Source organism: Erpetoichthys calabaricus, chromosome 3 (genome assembly GCF_900747795.2).
Source record: "Erpetoichthys calabaricus chromosome 3, fErpCal1.3, whole genome shotgun sequence".
Lineage (NCBI taxonomy): Eukaryota > Metazoa > Chordata > Cladistia > Polypteriformes > Polypteridae > Erpetoichthys > Erpetoichthys calabaricus.
In genome coordinates this window covers 276524756-276544342 of record NC_041396.2, presented here as the reverse complement: position 1 = coordinate 276544342, position 19587 = coordinate 276524756, and positions in this window count along the sequence as shown.

Below are 19587 nucleotides of genomic sequence, written 5' to 3'. Positions count from 1 at the left end.
TTGTCCTATCTCAAGGTAAATGTTTGGCCCAGTCTGAAGTCCAGTGCACTCTGGAGCAGGTTTTCATTAAGGACACCTCTGGGCTTTTTTGCTCTGTTCAGCTTTGACTCAGCCCTACCTGCTCTCCCAGTCCTTTCAGCCGAAAACTAACCCCACAGCACAATGCTACCAGCACCATTCTTCACCATTGGAATGGTATTGACCAGGTGATGAGGGGTGTCTGGTTCCCCCAGACTTCCATCCATCCATTACCCAACCCGCTATATCCTAACTATAGGTTCACGGGGGGTCTGCTGGAGCCAATCCCAGGCAATACAGGGCGCAAGGCAGGAAACAAACCCTGGGCAGGGTGACAGCCCACCGCAGGGCACACACACCCACACACCAAGCACACACTAGGGACAATTTAGAATCACCAATGCACCTAAAGTGCATGTCTTTGGACTGTGGGAGGAAACCCACACAGACACAGGGAGAACATGCAAACTCCACACAGTACCACTGCGCCACCCTCCCCCAGACGGGACAATTAAAAGTGAGGCCAAACAGTTCAATCTTGGTATCATCAAACCATAGAATCGTGCTTTTCATAGTCTGAGAGTCCTTTAGATGCCTTGTTGCAAACTCCAAGTGGGCTTTCATGTGTTGTCTGGCCACTTGATTAGTGGAGTGTTGCAGTGATGGATGTTCTTCTGCTAGTTTCTCCCATCTCCACACAGCTCAGAGTGACTATTGGGTTTTTTGGTCACCTCTTTTTCCAGGGCCCTTCTTCCTGACTTCTCAGTTTGGCCGGGCAGCCAGCTCTATGAAGAGTTGTGGTTGTTCCAAACATTTTCCCTGAAGAATTATAGAGGCCACTGTGATCTTGGAACTTTCAAAACTGCATCTCCACACAAGTCCTTTTTTTTCCTCAGCCAGAGTGACCATCATCTCCTTGGTCACCTCTCTTACCCTGGCCCTTCTCCCCCAATTGTTCAATTTGGTTGGGTTGGCAGCTCTAGGAAGAGTCATGATTATTTCAGACATCTCCAATTTAAGAATTATGGGGGCCACTGTGCTCTTGGGAACCTTAGAATTTTTTGAAGCCTTCCACAGATCTGTGCCTCGACATAATCCTGTCTCTTAGCTCTGCAGGCAATTCCTTCAACTTCATGGCTTGGTTTTTGCCCTGATGCACATTGTCAGCTGTGGGACCTTCTATAGACAGGTGTGTGTCTTTCCTAATAATGTACAGTCAACTGAACTGACCACAGGTAGACTCCAAACCTGGTGTAGAAACATCTCAACGATGATCAACAGAATGGGATGCACCAGAGCCACATTTCAAGTGTCATAACAAAGGTTCTGAATACTTGTGTCAATGGGATATTTCAGTTTATTTATTTTTAATAAATTTGCAAAACTTCTTAATATATATTTTCACTTTGTCATTTTGTATTTTGGGTATTTGATAAGTGAAAAAAAAAAAGTAGCTTAAGTTTGCATCATAACAAAATGTGAAAAAAGTAGAGGGGTTTGAATATAGGGTGGTCCAGATCTAACTATGAAATTATTGCATTGCATAGTTAGATCTGGACCACCCTGTACTTTCTGAAGACACTGCATGCAGTAAATAACATTTCTGGATTGGCAGGAGGTCTGCTGTTAGAACTTAAAATCTCCATAAAGGCCACAAATAATTGTATTGTTGGTGACATACTTACAAGTGATATAGTATCTCCAGTTAAAATAGAAAGTTCCTGGTGGGGAAAGGGACCCTACTTTGTGAAGTGAGCTGCAGACTAGAAGTTTCCATAAGTTAGGTGATCTAAACAAAGAGATCAGGGGTGAAATTGGAAAAAAGGCTCCTGTGGAAGCGTCCTTCTGAAACGTTCTGTTGAATTAGGTGAAAAAGGTGGACAAGCAGATTAGACGTTGGGGTGGATGTTCCAAGGTCTGCTCCTGGCTTGGTTGAAGGCACTGTACACAATGTTTAAAAGGGAATCCTCACTGGCAAGTAAATTCCTCATTCTGATTGCTTGATTATGTTTATTTCACAGAGGCTGAGGAACCGTGAGGAATGAAAGGAAGAAAGTTTTTAGTGTGCTGATGGCAGAAGGCTAAGTGGGGGAGTCCATTGGCTTGTAATAGATGGAGGTCCTGGAAAGTCTGACATCAAGAAGGAGTAAAGGTGTGGTGGATGTGATAGCTGTGAACCTGAGAGATACTGTAGATAGAATCTGGAAAAATAATCAATGAATTCTTGATGCTGCCTTCTGGAAGTTAATGAAGTGCATGAATCTGCAGAGCTGCAATGCCAGTTTTAGTACAGCAGTTTTAGGGTAGACATTTGAATATGGAAGTGGAACTTTTATAGACATGGATAGAAAAGCAAACAGAGAATGGCAAAGCCAAGGTTCAGGAGGCCCAGAAGGAGCGGGTTCAGTTGCCCTCAATGGCCATCTTCTTGGTGTTGATGGTAACAAAAGAGACAGACAAGTCAATGATTGCACCCCCTGGTGTCCAGGGGTGGTAGTGCTTACCTCTGATTATCCCAGAAGGTGACCCTCTGATGCACATGCTTGACACTGTTTTTAAGTACAGGCTATTATTGTTAATGAGTAGGGGGAATCTAATAAAGTGGCCACTGAGTATGAGTTAAAAACAGTTACTGTTTATGCTTAGTCTAGAATAGATTAAGGCTGAGGACAGATTATGGAGTTCCAGTTAACAAGTTTCTTTGTGGAAAGCTACTAGAATATTCCACTCTATTAAAATAACAGCCACACTGCCTTGAACAAGATGTTGGTTATGCTTGATTTGTAACGTGCTTTAGAAACGAGTCAAATTTTGGCTGTGAGTCAAGAGCTTAAGAGTACAGGATCCAGAATCAGGATTGAATTACTGAGACTCATACATGCTGAAAGAATAAATATTAAGAAAATGTTTATTCCACACAGTCTAGTCACTAGTACTCCCCACCTGCATGCCTAAAGGGCTGTCAAACTCTTTAGAGTTCTTGGAATTCTTCTTTTTCCTTGAATTAACAGACAGCAGCAAAATGAATAAAGAAAAACACACAAAAGAAATGTCTACTGCTGATTATTTGGAATTTCAACAAAGACTTGAACAGAATTTCCCCATAGACTTCATCAACTGGGGCCCACGCTGCCTGCACACAATTTAGCAAGCAAGCAAACAAGCCTGTAACAGTCAGCAGTTCATGCAATCCGCATGTTTACTGAGTCCAACCTTCAAGAAGAACCTGGCCGAGATACTGGAATAGCTTAGCTATTAGCGAAACAGGCTTGATGGATTGAATGGCCTCCTCTCATTTGTCAAATTTCTAATGCTTGTGTGTTTGGTGGGGGGCGAGGGAGGCAGTCCATCACAGCAGAACTTTAACTACAAAACTGTTGGGATTTATCTTATCAGACAGCAGGAATGGTAAGAAAACATGACAGCTCTCTGGTCTGAGAAGACAGCTTCTGGGAAATGTGACCTACAATACTCGGACATGCTGAGTGACCTAGTTGATTTTTTTTTTACTGTAACCATTAAAATATATATATTGTAACTTATGAACAGAATCAGTGACAAAGGGCAGCCCTGGCGGAGTCCAATCTCAACAGGAAACAAGTCTGACTTCTTACCAACAATGTGGACCAAGCTCCTGCTCCTCCTGTACAGGGACTGAATGGCTCGTAACAACGAGCCTTGTACCCCGTACTCTTGGAGCACACCCCATAGGATGCTCCAAGGGACACTGTCGAATGCCTTCTCCAAATCCACAGAACACATGTGGACTGTTTGTGCAAACTCCCATGCCCCCTACAGGATCCTGGCCAGGGTGCAGAGCTGGTCTAGTGTTCCACGGCCGGGACAGAATCCACATTGTTCCTCTTGAATCCGAGATTCGACCATCGACCAAACTCTCTTCTCTAGCACCCCTGAATAGACCTTACCGGGGAGGCTGAGGAGTGTGATCCCCCTATAGTTGGAGCACATCCTCCGGTCACCCTTTTTAAAAAGGGGAACCACCGCCCCGGTTTGCCAATCCAGAGGCACTGCCCCTGATGTCCATGCGATGTTGCAGAGATGTGTCAACCAGGACAGCCCCACAACATCCAGAGCCTTGAGGAACCCAGGGTGAACCTCGTCCACCCCAGGAGCCCTGTCACCTCAGAGCTTTTTAACTACCTCGGCAACCTCAGCCCCTGTTATGGACGGGCCCCCCCCCGGAGTCCTCCAGCTCTGCTTCCTCTAAGGAAGACATGCTGCTGGGATTGAGAAGATTCTCGAAGTATTCCTTCCACTGGTCAATAACATCTACAGTTGAAGTCAGCACGGCCCCATCTCCATTGTACACAGTGTTGGTGGAGCGCCGCTTTCCCCTCCTGAGGCGCCTGACGGTTTGCCAGAACCTTCTCAGTGCCAACCGAAAATAATTTTCCATGGCTTCCCCAAACTCGTCCCATGCCCAAGTTTTTGCCTCTGCAACAGCCAATGCCGCCACACACTTGTCCCGCCGGTACCCCTCAGCTGCCTCTGGAGTCCCACTGGTCAACCATACCCAATGGGACTCTTTCTTCAGCTTGACGGCCTCTCGCACCTTAGGTGTCCACAACCGGGTTTGTGGATTGCCGCCACGACAGGCACCGACAACCTTGCAGCCACAGCTCCGTTCTGATGCTTCGACAATGGAGGCTCGGAACATGGCCCATTCAGACTCAATGTCCTTTGCTTCTCTCGGAATGAGGTTAAAGTTTTGCCGGAGGTGGCAGTTAAAGATCTTTCTGACCAGTTCCTCCGTCAGACGTTCCCAGCAGACCCTCATTATTTGTTTGGGTCTGCCTGGTCTGTCCTGCAGCCTCTCCCGCCATCTGATCCAACTTACCACCAGGTGGTGATCAGTTGACAGCTCAGCCCCTCTCTTCACCCGAGTGTCCAAGACATAAGGTCACAGATCTGATGACACGATTACAAAGTCGATCATCGAGCTGCGACCTTGGGCATCCTGGCGCCAAGTGCACTTATGGACACCCTTATGCTCAAACATGGTGTTCGTTATGGATAATCCATGGCCAGCACAGAAGTCCAACAACTGAACACCATTCGAGTTTAGATCGGGGAGACCGTTCCTCCCAATCACACCTCTCCAGGTTTCACTGTCATTGCCAACGTGAGCGTTTAAGTCTCCCAGCAGGACGATAGAGACCCCAGCAGCTGCACCTCGCAGCGCCTCTTCCAGGGACTCTAAGAAGGCTGGGTACTCTGAACTACTGTTCGGCGCATAAGTGCAAACGACAGTCAGAGTCCTTCCCCCAACTCGAAGGCATAGGGAAACAATCCTCTCGTCCAACGGGGAGAACCCCAACGTACTGGCCTCGAGCCGGGGGGGCCATAAGCAAGCCCACCCCTGCCCAACGCCTCTCACCCACAGCAACTCCAGAGTGGAACAAAGTCCAGCCTCTCTCAAGAGGAATGGTTCCAGAGCCCAGACCATGCGTAGAGGTGAGCCTGACTATATCTAGCCAGTACCTCTCAACCTCTCGCACCAGTTCAGGCTCCTTCCCCGCCAGAGAGGTAAAATTCCATGTCCCAAAAGCTAGTTTCGACAACCGAGGGTCGGAACACCAGAGTTCCCGCCTTCGGCTACCACCCATATCACATTGCACCCGACCACTATGGCCTCTCTTGCAGGTGCTGGGCCCACAAGAGAGCAGAACCACATTGCTCCTTCGGGCTGAGCCTGGCTGGGCCCCGTGGTCGAAGGTCCAGCCACTAGGTGCTCGCCAGCGAGCTCCTCCCCCAGGCCTGGCTCCAGGGTGGGGCCCCGGGTACCCTTTCCCAGGCTAGGGAAACGCCGATCCTTCATTTAACTCCATATGGGGTCTCAGGATCAAGGTAGTCTGGATCTTCACCTCAGACCTGTTTGCCTTGGGAAGCCCTACCAGGAGCATGTAGCTCCCGACAACATAGCTCCAAGGATCACTAGACCACGCAAGCCCTTCTGCCAAAAACTCAATTCTATTTATAATTTTTTTCAATTTCAATTTATTCAATTCAATGTATTCTTATTCAGTATATTTCCATCTATGAGCCCATTGTGCTACATAATATAAATATTGTACAAAAAAAGAAACAGCATGCAATATATAACAAATTATACACATAGATAGTGGGAACCACTATGGGGCTTTGCAGAACCCCGAACCCTAGACACAGTGACCAAGACACAAGGCCCGATACAATAGAAAGGTTTATTGTCACAAATACCTTACAAAAGGCTTTGCAAGTCACAAAACCTCTCATTTTCTTCTCTTTTTCTTTTCCTCTCACCTTCCACTCCTCCAGGAGAGCTTCATCCTCTTCCACCTGACTCTGACTCGCCTGGATGAGGTCAAGCGAATTCTTTTATCTTGGACCCGAGCATTGACCTGTGGAAGTATTTCCAGGTCAAATGGAAGCCCCACAAAGTAAGGATCATGGATCCCTGCAGCAACCCGTGGTGACACGTATGGACTACAGTTCCCAGCATGTCTTACGGGTGTCTGTACAGGTATGTAGTCCTGACAGGTTGTCTCCCACTGCCCTTTCATTACACTGGCCTCCAAGCTGGGCATTGGTCCAACCCCAATGCCAGCATACACACTGCCATACTGGCTCCTTTGCCTCTCTCCTGGCTAAGATAAGATGATCCTCGCCTTATTTCTTGTGCCTCCAAATGGATGGCCTCTGTAAGAGTTGAATCTGAATCCTGGTCCAATGTGCACCTAGCATTTGTCCGAATCTCATATCCTTCTGAGCTTATGCTTAAAAGCTGATGCTGTTATTTTATTATTTATTACTATGATAAATGCATTTCTTGTTATTTTATATAACCCCTTAAAGAGAAAATGTTATATTTATGGCATAACCATTCTTCTGTAGTACTACGTTTCATGTTTTTGTATCCATAAAAAAATTAGACCATTGTTCTTATTAAACCATGAGGAACAGGATGAACATGGAGAAACTCACACGTCTCGTAAAATAAGAATAAAAAATAATAAATTTAAAAAGTCACATACATCCTAAGCTAACAGGATTATCAATCAAATTGTGGTCATTTAAGGTGTCAACATTTGCCACGTCCCGTTAGCAACTGGGTGTAACCAGTCATTAAAAGTTTTCTGCTTATGTAATGAATTCCTTGTCTGTGTTTTGCCTGTGTTTTCGGGATATTCCAGTTGTGGTGGTGGTGTTGTTGGGGGGGGGGGGGGGGGGGTTGTCTAGATTTAAAATTTTCTTCTACACCTCCCATCTAGGTAAGGAACCTTGCACTATCCCATTTGGGACACCTACCCATGTGTGCCATCCATCACAATATTCATAGAGAGGGAGTATATATATCCATCCATCCATTTTCCTCCTGCTTATTCTGTTCCAGGTTGCAGAAGCAGCAGTCTAAGCAAAGATGCACAGATGTCCCTTTCCCCAAGGCGTTCTCAAGCCAGATATAATCTCTCAAGTGTGCTCTGGGTCTGCCCTGAAGTCTCCTTCTGGTTGGACATGCCTGAAACACTTCCCCAGGAAGGCCTACAGAAGGCATCCTAATCAGCTGCCTGAACCACCTCAACTGGTTCCTTTCGATGTGGAGAAGCTTCTTTGAACTCCTCTTCTGCCACTTGTATCCATGATCTAGTTCTTTAAGACGCTGCCTAAAGCTCGTGGCCATAGGTGGAAGCAGGAACATAGATTGAATGGTAAATAGAGAGCTTTGCCTTTTGGTTCAGCTCTTTCTTCACCATGAATGACAAGTACTACGTCTATATGACTGAACGCTGCTCTGATAAGCCTGTTGATCTCCTGCTCCCTTCTTCCATAACTTGTGAGCAAGGCAGCACCTCTTTCCCATCTTGGAGAAGGCACTCCACCCTTTTCTGGCTGAGAATCATGGCCTCTGACTTGGTGGTGCTGATTCTCATCCAGGCCCCCCCACACTTGGCTACAAACTGCACCCGTGCGTTTTTGAGGTCACAGCCCAGTGAAACTAGCAGTCCCATATATTCTGCAAAAAGCAGGGATGTGATCATGAGGTCATTGAACTCCACTCCTTCTCTGTGCTTACAAATTCTGTCCAGAAAAATTATGAACAGAATCTGTGACAGAGGGCAGCTCTGGTGGAATCCCACACACAAGGAGTCTGACTTACTGCCAATAATGTAAACCAAGTTATTGCTCTGGACGACCAAATAGCTCACAACAGCTGCCTTGGTACCCACAAAGCATATGTAGACTGGTTGGGTGCACTGCCAGGAACCTTTCAGAATTCTTGTGTAGGTAAAATCCATCCATCCATCCATTTTCCAACCCGCTGAATCCGAACACAGGGTCACGGGGGTCTGCTGGAGCCAATCCCAGCCAACACAGGGCACAGGCAGGAACCAATCCCGGGCAGGGTGCCAACCCACCGCAGGACACATACAAACACACCCACACACCAAGGCCAATTTAGAATCGCCAGTCCACCTAACCTGCATGTCTTTGGACTGTGGGAGGAAACCGGAGCGCCCGGAGGAAACACACGCAGACACGGGGAGAACATGCAAACTCCACGCAGGGAGGACCTAGGAAGTGAACCCAGGTCTCCTAACTGCGAGGCAGCAGCGCTACCACTGCACTACCGTGCCGCCCTTGTAGGTAAAATGTTGGGCCAATTTTCCTCAACCGTGGCAAAATCCACATTATTCCTCCTGAATCTGAGTTTCAACTAACACCCAGACACTTCATTCCAGGACCCTGACACAGGCCTTACCAGGGAGGGTGACAAGTGTGATTCCCCTAAAGTTAGAACACACCCTCCAATCCTTGTCTTAAAGAAGGAGCCCACCACTTCAGTTTGCCCACTCAGATGCACTGTATCCGACTTCCAAGCAATGTTGAAGAGGTATGTCAGCCAAGATTGCTCATCATCATCTAGAACTTTCAAAGACTCAGGTCAAATATCATCCACTTCGGGTGCCCTGCCACTGAGGAGTTCTTTAATTTCCTTAATGACCTCAGCTCCAATGACAGGTGAGTCCTCCTCCAAGTCCCCTGACCTGTTTCATCAGAAGAAGTGGAATTTAAAATGTCCTGAAAGTACTCATTCCACCACCCAACCATATTCCCTGGCGAGTTCATCAGTACTTCATCCCTACTATAAACAACATGGACGAAACACTGCTTCTACCTCCTGAGTCATCTAGTTTGGCAGAATCACTTCAAGGCCAACCCGTAGTCATTTTCCATGGACTCACAGCTCTCTTCCCTCACCCAATTTTTTGCCTCTGCAATTGCCATCGCCACTCACCACTTGGCCTATTGGTGCCTGCGCCTCTGAGGTTTCACAAAATAACAAAGCCTACTTCTTTTACCTGACAACTCCCTTTACCACATATGTTCACTACTGCATTCAGGGATTGCCTCCATGACAGGTATCAAAACCTTACCTTACAGCCACAGCTCTGAACAGCCATTTTAGCAACTGAGGCACAGAACATGACATGTCACCTTCCTCCCTTGGAATGCAAGAAAAAAATTATCTGGGAGGTGTGAGCTGAAGATCTTCCAGACAGAGGCCTCTGCCCAACGTTCTAAGCCTACCCTCACTATACATTTGGGTCTACCTAGTCTTTCCGACATGCTTCTCTGCCTTCTGATCGAACTCACAACCAGGTAGTGATCAATTGACAACTCATCCCCTCTCTTCATCTAAGTGTCAAAAATGTATGGTCATAGGATTTGATGATATGACTACAAAATCTATCATCAACCTATGGCTTTGTGTGTTCTGGTGCCAAATGCACTTATGAACACACTTATGATTAAACACTACGGTTCATTATGGACGAACTGTGACTAGCACAGTTTCTCTACACAGTTCAATTGTTCACAATTTTAAATAAAAAATACAAACCTGAAGCTTCTTCCCCAACACTACACATTTCCACCCACTCCAAACAGTGTCAAAAAATTGTTCGCTGTAAGATCATAAATTCTAATTACTCAATCTAAACACTGCACATTAAACATTTCAGTTTAAACAGGATGATATATACAGTATATTATCCCGCACTTGCACTTAGGAGACCATTTCAGGGCTGAGAGCAGGTAAGCAAAATCACCCAAATGGGCGCTGGTGCTAGCATAATCTTACTTTTGCATCTGCAGTTCTGAGGGATGCCAGCCGACCTAAATGTCTCTCCATTTCAAAAAAACCCACCCCTTCCAGGACGCTGCTATTTAAACCCATCACCCACAGGAATTGGATGTTCATTTTAGGATTCCTGCGGTGGGCTGGCACCCTGCTCGGGATTGGTTCCTGCCTTGTGCCCTGTGTTGGCTGGGATTGGCTCCAGCAGACGCCCGTGACCCTGTATTCGGATTCAGCGGGTTGGAAAATGGATGGATGGATTTTAGGATTCACATCTCAAGAAGAAAGAGACTCTCAAGAAGCGCCAATTATATTGGAAAATCTTTTTGATTTTGTTAATGACTTAAGTCATCACTTTTTGCACCCTCACATCCTAGTCAAGTCAAGTCTAGTGGCCTTTATTGTCATAAAATTTATAGACATGCTTAGTGGAGTGGTGGCTCTGAGGCTAGGGATCTGCACTGGCAATACGAAGGTTGCCGGTTCAAATCCTGTAAATGCCAAAAAGGGACTCTGCTCTGTTGGGCCCTTGAGCAAGGCCCTTAACCTGCAATTGTTGAGCGCTTTGAGTAGTGAGAAAAGCGCTATATAAATACAAAGAATTATTATTATTAAACAATGGTATGTAATTACATTTCCCAGCATTATGACACTTGAAATTGCCAAAGCGTGTAAGTTCCCAACAATTCCACTACTAGAGGGGGAAGCTGTCAAAACCCGGCTAGTTACCAGGGCAAAAACATGGGCTCTTCATAGAATAAAAAGATTTGTTTCACAAAAAGGCTCTGGCACACTGTGTACACCTGAAAAACACAAATGGAAAAGCCTAGAAAAGGCAATATCAAAGGCAAACAAAATCCCAATCCAATATCCAAGATGCAAAGTCAAAAAGCAGAGCACAGGTTGAAAAATCTAGAAAAATCACAAAAACACAAGAATAAGCACAAGAGTATTGACAACAGAAATAGATACATCATTTAAACCCTAGCTAGGGAGGAACCCTGGCTAAAATATAACATCCAGAGACACTGTAATATAATAATACAGAGAAGCAGGTTGGGAGCGTGTGCGGATTTCAAAGGGGTGACTAATTTTACATAAGGGAGTTTAGAAGAAGGAACAACATTTGGGATTTATGCAACAAATGTAGTTTAGGAGATGGAGTCTATGAGTGGTAGATGTCATGGGGGTCTCAGAGACCTGGAAAAATTTGGGAGATTTCTACACAGGCACAAAAAGAAAATACAGAGTAATATACTAGGAAAAAAAGCACAAAATACTGAATGTCTGTGCAAGAGAGGAGAGAGCCAGTTATACTTCCTTAGAAGGCTGGCATTCTGGCAATAAGATGCTGCAGATGTTCTATCAGACGGTTGTGGTGAGCGCCCTCTTCTATGCCGTGGTGTGCTGGGGAGGCAGCATAAAGAAGAGGGATGCCTCACGCCTGGACAAACTGGTGAGGAGGGCAGGCTCTATTGTAGGCACGGAGCTGGGCAGTCTGACATCTGTGGCAGAGCGACGGGCGCTCAGCAGGCTCTTGTCAATAATGGAGAATCCACTGCATCCACTAAACAGTGTCTTCTCCAGACAGAAGAGCAGCTTCAGCGACAGACTGCTGTCACTTTCCTGCTCCACTGACAGACTGAGGAGATCGTCCCCCCACCCCCCCCAAACTCTGCGACTCTTCAATTCCATCCGGGGGGTAAACGTTAACATTATTCAAAGTTATTGTCTAACTGTATACCTGCATTTTTATCACTCTAATTTAATATTGTTTTTTTATCAATATGCTGCTGCTGGAGTATGTGAATTTCCCCTTGGGATTAATAAAGTATCTATCTATCTATCTGTCTACAAAAGGAGAGGAGTTGCTCTAAATCTAAAGAACTCAAAAAGTATTAATCTTGTGCGAAACAATATTCGATAGAATTAAGTATGCAAAAATACACACAAGACCAGTGCCATTGTTAATAATCCAAATTTACTCTCCAATAGAAGATGAAGGCAAGGAAGAATCTGAAGCTTGCTTTCAGAAAATGATAAGAATGAAAACTTATGTTTGTTTATAAAAAGAGTGAAACACCATCAAGAATTCCTAATAATAATGGGGGATTTTAATGCAAAGATAGGAAAACTCAGAGAATATTTGGTAACAGAGCCATAAGGACTTGGTGAGAGAAATCAAAATGAGAGAAATTCTCAAGGCAACATAATTTAACAGTCACAGACACAAGGTTCCAATAGATAGAAAATGCAAGATACACCTAAAAGACACAAGATGGCAAAACAAGAAATCAGATAGACCACATCATAGTAGACAAGACCAGGAGTTGATTCTGGACCTGACCACAACCCAACAATTCCATCAATTAGAATACAACTAAAGAAAAGCAAGAATAAGAAGACAAGAAAATAATGGAATAAAGACTCATTAAAAACGAAAGAAATAAGAATAAAATTTGCAACACAACATCTGAAAAAAAATAGAAAAACTCCAAGGAGGTTCTAACAGTAGCAGATTTCAAAGGTATCTGGCAAAATCTAAAAAAAATCATACAACGAAGTAACAAATGCATTGTGTGGGAATAAAAACAGATAAAAAGCAGGACTGGAAGACATACTGTAAAACCACTGAGTTGATAGGACCAATAAATAAATATAAAAACTCTTCTTCACTGGAGCATCAGGAAATCCATGAAGATCTACATAAACAAATTCAAACAGAATGTAGAAGAGCCCATCTGCTAACCCCTGTGAGAATAAGGCCATCACCCACATCAGGAGCACTTATCACTATACCGTGAGTATATTATCATGGAGATTCCTATATTTCGGTTCACCTATGCCAGGGGTGGCGAACTCCAGGCCTCGAGTGCCGCAGTGGCTGCAGGTTTTCATTCTTATCATCTTCTTAATTAGTGACCAGTTTTTGCTGCTGGTTACTTCTTTTAATTAACTTGACTCAGGCCACATAGTTGTTTCTTTTTCTTCAATTAGCAGCCAAACAATAAGGAAACACAAATCAAGCCACCACATGACCAGCTCCCCTGTGCCCATCACACAATATCTGAAATTAAAGAGAGGTGATGGTCTCAGTAAGGTTGATCTCTCAGGTCACCAAAACATTTTGACGGTGCTCTTAGAAAGAACTGAAAAACAAGTTTTTGAAATGTGTGCTGTGGCAGAATGAGAGCAGCAACAAGCCATGGAATTAAATAGCAAGTGTAATTAACAGCAAGAATTGGCGTCTCATTAAGAAAGTGATCATAGAGAAATTGGTTGGAGTTTGAAGCCCCAGTTTAGCTGGTCATCTGTTGGCTCGTTTCACATCTCATTTCTGCTTGGCTGTCATTTAATGAAGAAAGAAATCAATTCAGAGGACCGAATCCTTAACAACAAGGCTATTAAAATGATGGGAAAAGAAGTTAATTAGCAGTGAAAACTGGTCACTGATTAGGAAAAGGGTTAGAATGAAAACCTGTAGCCGCAGCGGCCCTTCAGGCCTGGAGTTCGCCACCCCTGACCTATGTTATAGTCACTGTTAACTATATTATTTATATAAATGTTAGTTATCTACTTTATAGTGCCTCACATGCACAGCTGTACCTGCACATAGACAGCTGCTTCAAGCAAGGAGGCGTATTAGGTGTGCACAAGCAGACGAAACGACCGTCTTAAGACCTGAGCTTCAACATAGCAGGTGCCCAGGTGCTCTTATCACTATACCTTGACCCAACCAAATAGTATAATATTATCATAAAGCAACATTAATAAAAGCACAGTAAAATCAATGGTATCAAAAGTAGGAAATGTATTTGAAAAGAGACATAAAAGTTTAGAAAATGTAGAAATGTTAGAAAATGTATTTGAAACACTTATGCAGAAAATAAAGGTGATGGAAGATGCGTCTTTTCAAGTCTAGCAGCACAGTTGCTTCAGATTGCTGTTCATTCTACAGTGTCTTCAGTTTCTTTTGTTGTTCTCTTCTCTGCTGTCTCTCCTGCTCTGCTCTTTCTTGTTTTTCTCAGCTCAGCATGCACCCCAAACTTAAAGGCCTAACGTCACATCGAGTTAACTGTGATTAGAAGAACCGTCAACACATTTGCCTTTCTCAGGCTGTTTGTCCTTTCAGATCTTAATTACTCCAAGTCTAATAAATTAAAAAAGGTATTTGTAGCAATCTATTTTTAGGGACTCTAAAAGAATGATCTAAAAGTTTTAAATCAGTAAAGATACAGAATTTAAAATCAAGCTATAGTAGTTGTTTAAAAGCATACACAAGAGTCTGCTTAGAATGGGATTTAGAGTCCAGCATTTACAAGTTTAAGGAGATTCTATTTAAATAAAGTCAGAAGGTCCAGGTTTCCTATTTACCTGTTTTACTGTCCATATTACTGGCCGGTTAATCGGTGTTAGCTTCATGATATTCTATCTAGGCTGCATTTCAGTTTTGAATTGAAAACTGCTTAGTTCATTCTTGCGAGTTTGAGCATTGTAGTCTTCATATGGCTTACTTTTAATGCCATATGCCGCCAATTACTATATAAACAATTAAACAAACTAGCTCCCGAGTAAAAGAATACACCAACTGGCACCAAGGATAAGCGTGAGAATATATTGAACGATGGCAACGAAATTTTGGAAAGCTGGGCAGAGTATGCTGAAAAGAATGACTCTAAGAGGGAAGAATCATCCAGCCATCCTCTTCCGCTTATCCGAGGTCGGGTCGCGGGGGCAGCAGCTTGAGCAGAGATGCCCAGACTTTCCTCTCCCCGGCTACTAATTCTAGCTCTTCCGGGGGAATCCCGAGGCGTTCCCAGGCCAGCCGAGAGACATAGTCCCTGTCGCTACCCGATCTGCGCGCCTACCCGATTTGCGCGCGCAGGCGTATTGAAAGCCTAACATGCCGTAGCGACAGTCCCTCCAGCGTGTCCTGGGTCTTCCCCGGTGCCTCCTCTCGGTTGGAGGTGCCCGGAACAACTCACCAGGGAGGCGTCCAGGAGGCATCCTGATCAGATGCCCGAGCCACCTCATCTGACTCCTCTCGATGCGGAGGAGCAGCGGCTCCACTCTGAGCCCCTCCCGGATGACTGAGCTTCTCACCCTATCTTTAAGGGAAAGCCCAGACACCCTCCGGAGGAAACTCATTTCAGCCAGTTGTATTTGCGATCTCGTTCTTTCGGTCACTACCCACAGCTCATGACCATAGGTGAGGGTAGGAACGTAGATCGGCCGGTAAATTGAGAGGTTTGCTTTACGGCTCAGCTCCTTTTTCACCACGACAGACCGATGAAGCGCCGCACCGATCCGCTTGTCGATCTCCCGCTCCATTCTTCCCTTACTCGTGAACAAGACCCCGAGATACGTGAACTCCTCCGCTTGGGAGAATCGGACAGAATCAAAAATTAAATATAAAAAGAGGAAATCAGACAGATAATAGCAGATCTGCAGAATTCCTAGAGCAACTAGGTGAAAGAGGGACAGAATTACTAACAGAACTAATGAATAAAGTATACAATACAGGGATAATTCCAGGACAGTTTTGAATTGTAAATTTAGTGCAATTCCCAAAATAGTCAAAGCCAAAGATTGTGCTGACTTTTAAATGATCGGCTTATCCTGACTGGTTAACCTGACAAAGAAAAGAATGGAAACATTTATGAAAGAATCAAGTAGGTTTCAGAAAGGGAAAAGGAATGACAGATGCTATTTTATCAATTAGAATGTTCAGCAAAAGAGTTTTAGAAAGAAGTAAAACCTTATATTTGTGATATATAAATTATAGAAAAGCATTTGATAAAATAAAACATAAATTACTGGAGGTTTCCAGATTCGTATACCACAAGTTGTACTAAAATTAATCAAAGTCATATATTGGAATGAGGAGGCTTGCATTAGAATGGCGAATGGAAACTCCAGATACTTTGCAACAAAAAAAGGAGTAAGGCAGGGATGAATTTCATCACCTATATTGTTAAATTTATATAGTGAATATTTTAGAACTGCTGCACTGGTGGATGATAAAGGAATAAACATTGTAAAACACATACTATAGAATATAAGATATGCAGATGGCACAGTACTGATTGGAGAGAACAAATTAGAACTACAGAAACAAATCAATAATATGATTGAAAAAGCAAAGGAAAATGGCATGGACTTAAACATAAAAAAAGACCAAAGTAATACTAATCTCTAAGACTGCAGATAAAAACTTGTGAGATGTTTGTCAAAGGAATGAAGCTGGAGCAGGTTAAAAAGATCAGATATTTGGAGAGCTGGGTAACAGAATCTGGGAACTGTACAAAAGAACTAAGAGCACAGATAGGAATGGCCAAAGATGCTTTTTAGAAACATAAACAACTAACAGGTAGAGATCTGAGAAGAAATACAGATGCTTTCAAACAATGGTGCTATAGAAGAATTCTATGAATAAGCTGGAAAAACTAGGTAACTAACAAAGAGGTATTACTTAGACTGAAAACAAATAAATTTAACACAAAGAAAGATGAAGTGTGCAGTGAAGGGAGGGTCAGCTGGAAGTCTGGCCTTGAACACGTCAGAGGCAAGCATGGATAGTAAAAAAGGCAAATGAAGACTAAAAAGAACATGGTTAGATGTAATTAAGTGAAAGATGAGGAGTAAAAAACTATGGACAAATAAACAGGCTAGCTGAAAATCACATAAGATGGAGAACCTTGAAAGGGAATTCTCTGGTCGAGGACGATATCTAATGATGATGATGATGAAAATGAAGTATCTTGACACAATACTGATAGAAGTCTTTCTTTGATAATGACTGAAATACAGCATTTTAAAATAGAACTGTTAGTTACACAATCAATTTTGACATTAGGCTCCACATATAGGTCAGAAAAACAGTTATCATTTTCTTTTTTTTCATGAGGAGTTTTAGAATTGAAATTGGCCCCAGTTAGCTTGACAAAATCTTCAGTCATAAAGAACAGAAAGCAATTAATATTTCTTCATACTTCTTAGTATGAAAGCTGAGGTGTCTTTAAATACTGTACGTCTGCAGTTTTCTAATAATTCTAATTTCTACAAGTCCATATTTAATCAACAGTGTTACAAAACTAGGACTATGAAGCAAAGGAGACATAAAAATAGAATTATAAATGACCGGCTCATCGATCAGCCATGTGGTTTTAGATGGAACTGTATGAAAAATGGAACTCCGGGTCAGCAAAAGCCCTTTAAAAAATTTCACTATGACAAAGGTCTAATTTTCTCACATTCATTAATAATACATGTGTATCAAAACTAAAATTTTCTACGAGATGAAAACATTAAAAGGCTAACTTCTTCCAAATTAAAGGATCAATATTGAAAAGAAAGTCTTGTAAAAAGACAGTAATCTAGAACTGGCAGCCTTTCTGCAGACATAGATGAGCTTTCTGAAAAGTATTTAGTAGCCCAAGAGGCGAGTCTGTGCACATTAACTTGTGCCACAACATGAAGGCCACAGATTATTAATGAGTAGCCCTCCACCACGATAAGAAAGTTTAGGCTTAATCTACTGCCATTTGATAAATCTTAATTTGATTTGATTTAAACAGTTGTCTTTTCCTATGTCCTCACCACCCTGAAAAACAACCCAGCAAATGGTCTACAAGAACACCATTTAATTTCAATACTCCAAATACACAAGAGTATAACATTTTAATGTAGTTTATAAATACAGTGCCAAAAGCAAAATATTTCATAGTGGCAAGCAAATATTTGTGCTCTACCTGATCAAACACTTTTTCTGGCCTAAAGGCAGAAGTCCAATGTTACGACTGAGTGAAATGGATGTTGAAATGGTGTCTCACAGTGTAAATATGTTGTTGTAGACCTGGCCGTCTGGAGCACAGTAAGACTAATATGGGTTGATGATGTTGCCCATTACATGTCTCACTTGTTTACCAGTATCTTTCAGTTAATTTTGCAATCCATGTAAAGCAAACTATCGGGTTTCTAGTTGTTCAGATGACACAGATTTCCCATTTTAAGAGTCAATGTGATTATAGCTCTCCTACAGCTCACTGGCAGTTTGCAAAATTTCAAAGTTTCTTGTAGGATGTCATAAAAATCCATTTCAAATACCGACCAGAACAGCTTATAAAATCCAACAATTCCTGCTATTTTCCTGGTGTTAAGTCCTTCAATAGCAGTTGTGATGTACTGAAAAGTAATATCATTGTTCAAAAACTGTGCAGAATCATTGGAATTTGAGCAAACCATAAATTAATATACAGTCATATGAAAAAGTTTGGGAACCCCTCTCAGCCTGCATAATAATTTACTCTACTTTCAACAAAAAAGATAACAGTGGTATGTCTTTCATTTCCTAGGAACATCTGAGTACTGGGGTGTTTTCCGAACAAAGATTTTTAGTGAAGCAGTATTTAGTTGTATGAAATTAAATCAAATGTGAAAAACTGGCTGTGCAAAAATGTGGGTCCCCTTGTAATTTTGCTGATTTGAAAGTAACTGCTCAATACTGATTACTTGCAACACCAAATTGGTTGGATTAGCTCGTGAAGCCTTGAACTTCATAGACAGGTGTGTCCAATCATGAGATATAAAGGTATTTAAGGTGGTCAATTGCAAGCTGTGCCTCCCTTTGACTCTCCTCTGAAGAGTGACAGCATGAGATCCTCAAAGCAACTCTCAAAAGATCTGAAAAGAAAGATTGTTCAGTATCATGGTTTAGGGGAAGGCTACAAAAAGCTATCTCAGGAGGTTTAAACTGTCAGTTTCAACTGTAAGGAATGTAATCAGGAAATGGAAGGCCACAGGCACAGTTGCTGTTAAACCCAGCAGGTCTAGCAGGCCAAGAAAAATACAGGAGCGGCATATGTGCAGGATTGTGAGAATGGTTAACAGACAACCCACAGATCACCTCCAAAGACCTGCAAGAACATCTTGCTGCAGATGGTGTATCTGTACATCGTTCTACAATTCAGTGCAATTTGCAGAAAGAACATCAGTATGGCAGGGTGATGAGAAAGAAGCCCTTTCTGCACTCACGCCACAAACAGAGTCGCTTGTTGTATGCAAATGCTCATTTAGACAAGCCAGATTCATTTTGGAATAAAATGCTTTGGACTGATGAGACAAAAATTGAGTTATTTGGTCATAACAAAAAGCGCTTTGTATGGCGGAAGAAGAACACCGCATTCCAAGAAAAACACCTGCTACCTACTGTCAAATTTGGTGGAGGCTCCATCATGCTGTGGGGCTGTGTGGCTAGTTCAGGGACTGGCGCCCTTGTTAAAGTCAAGGGTCGGATTAATTCAACCCAATATCAACAAATTCTTCAGGATAATGTTCAGGCATCAGTCACAAAATTGAAGTTATGCAAGGGTTGGATATTCCAACAAGACAACGACCCAAAACACAGTTAGAAATCTACAAAGGCATTC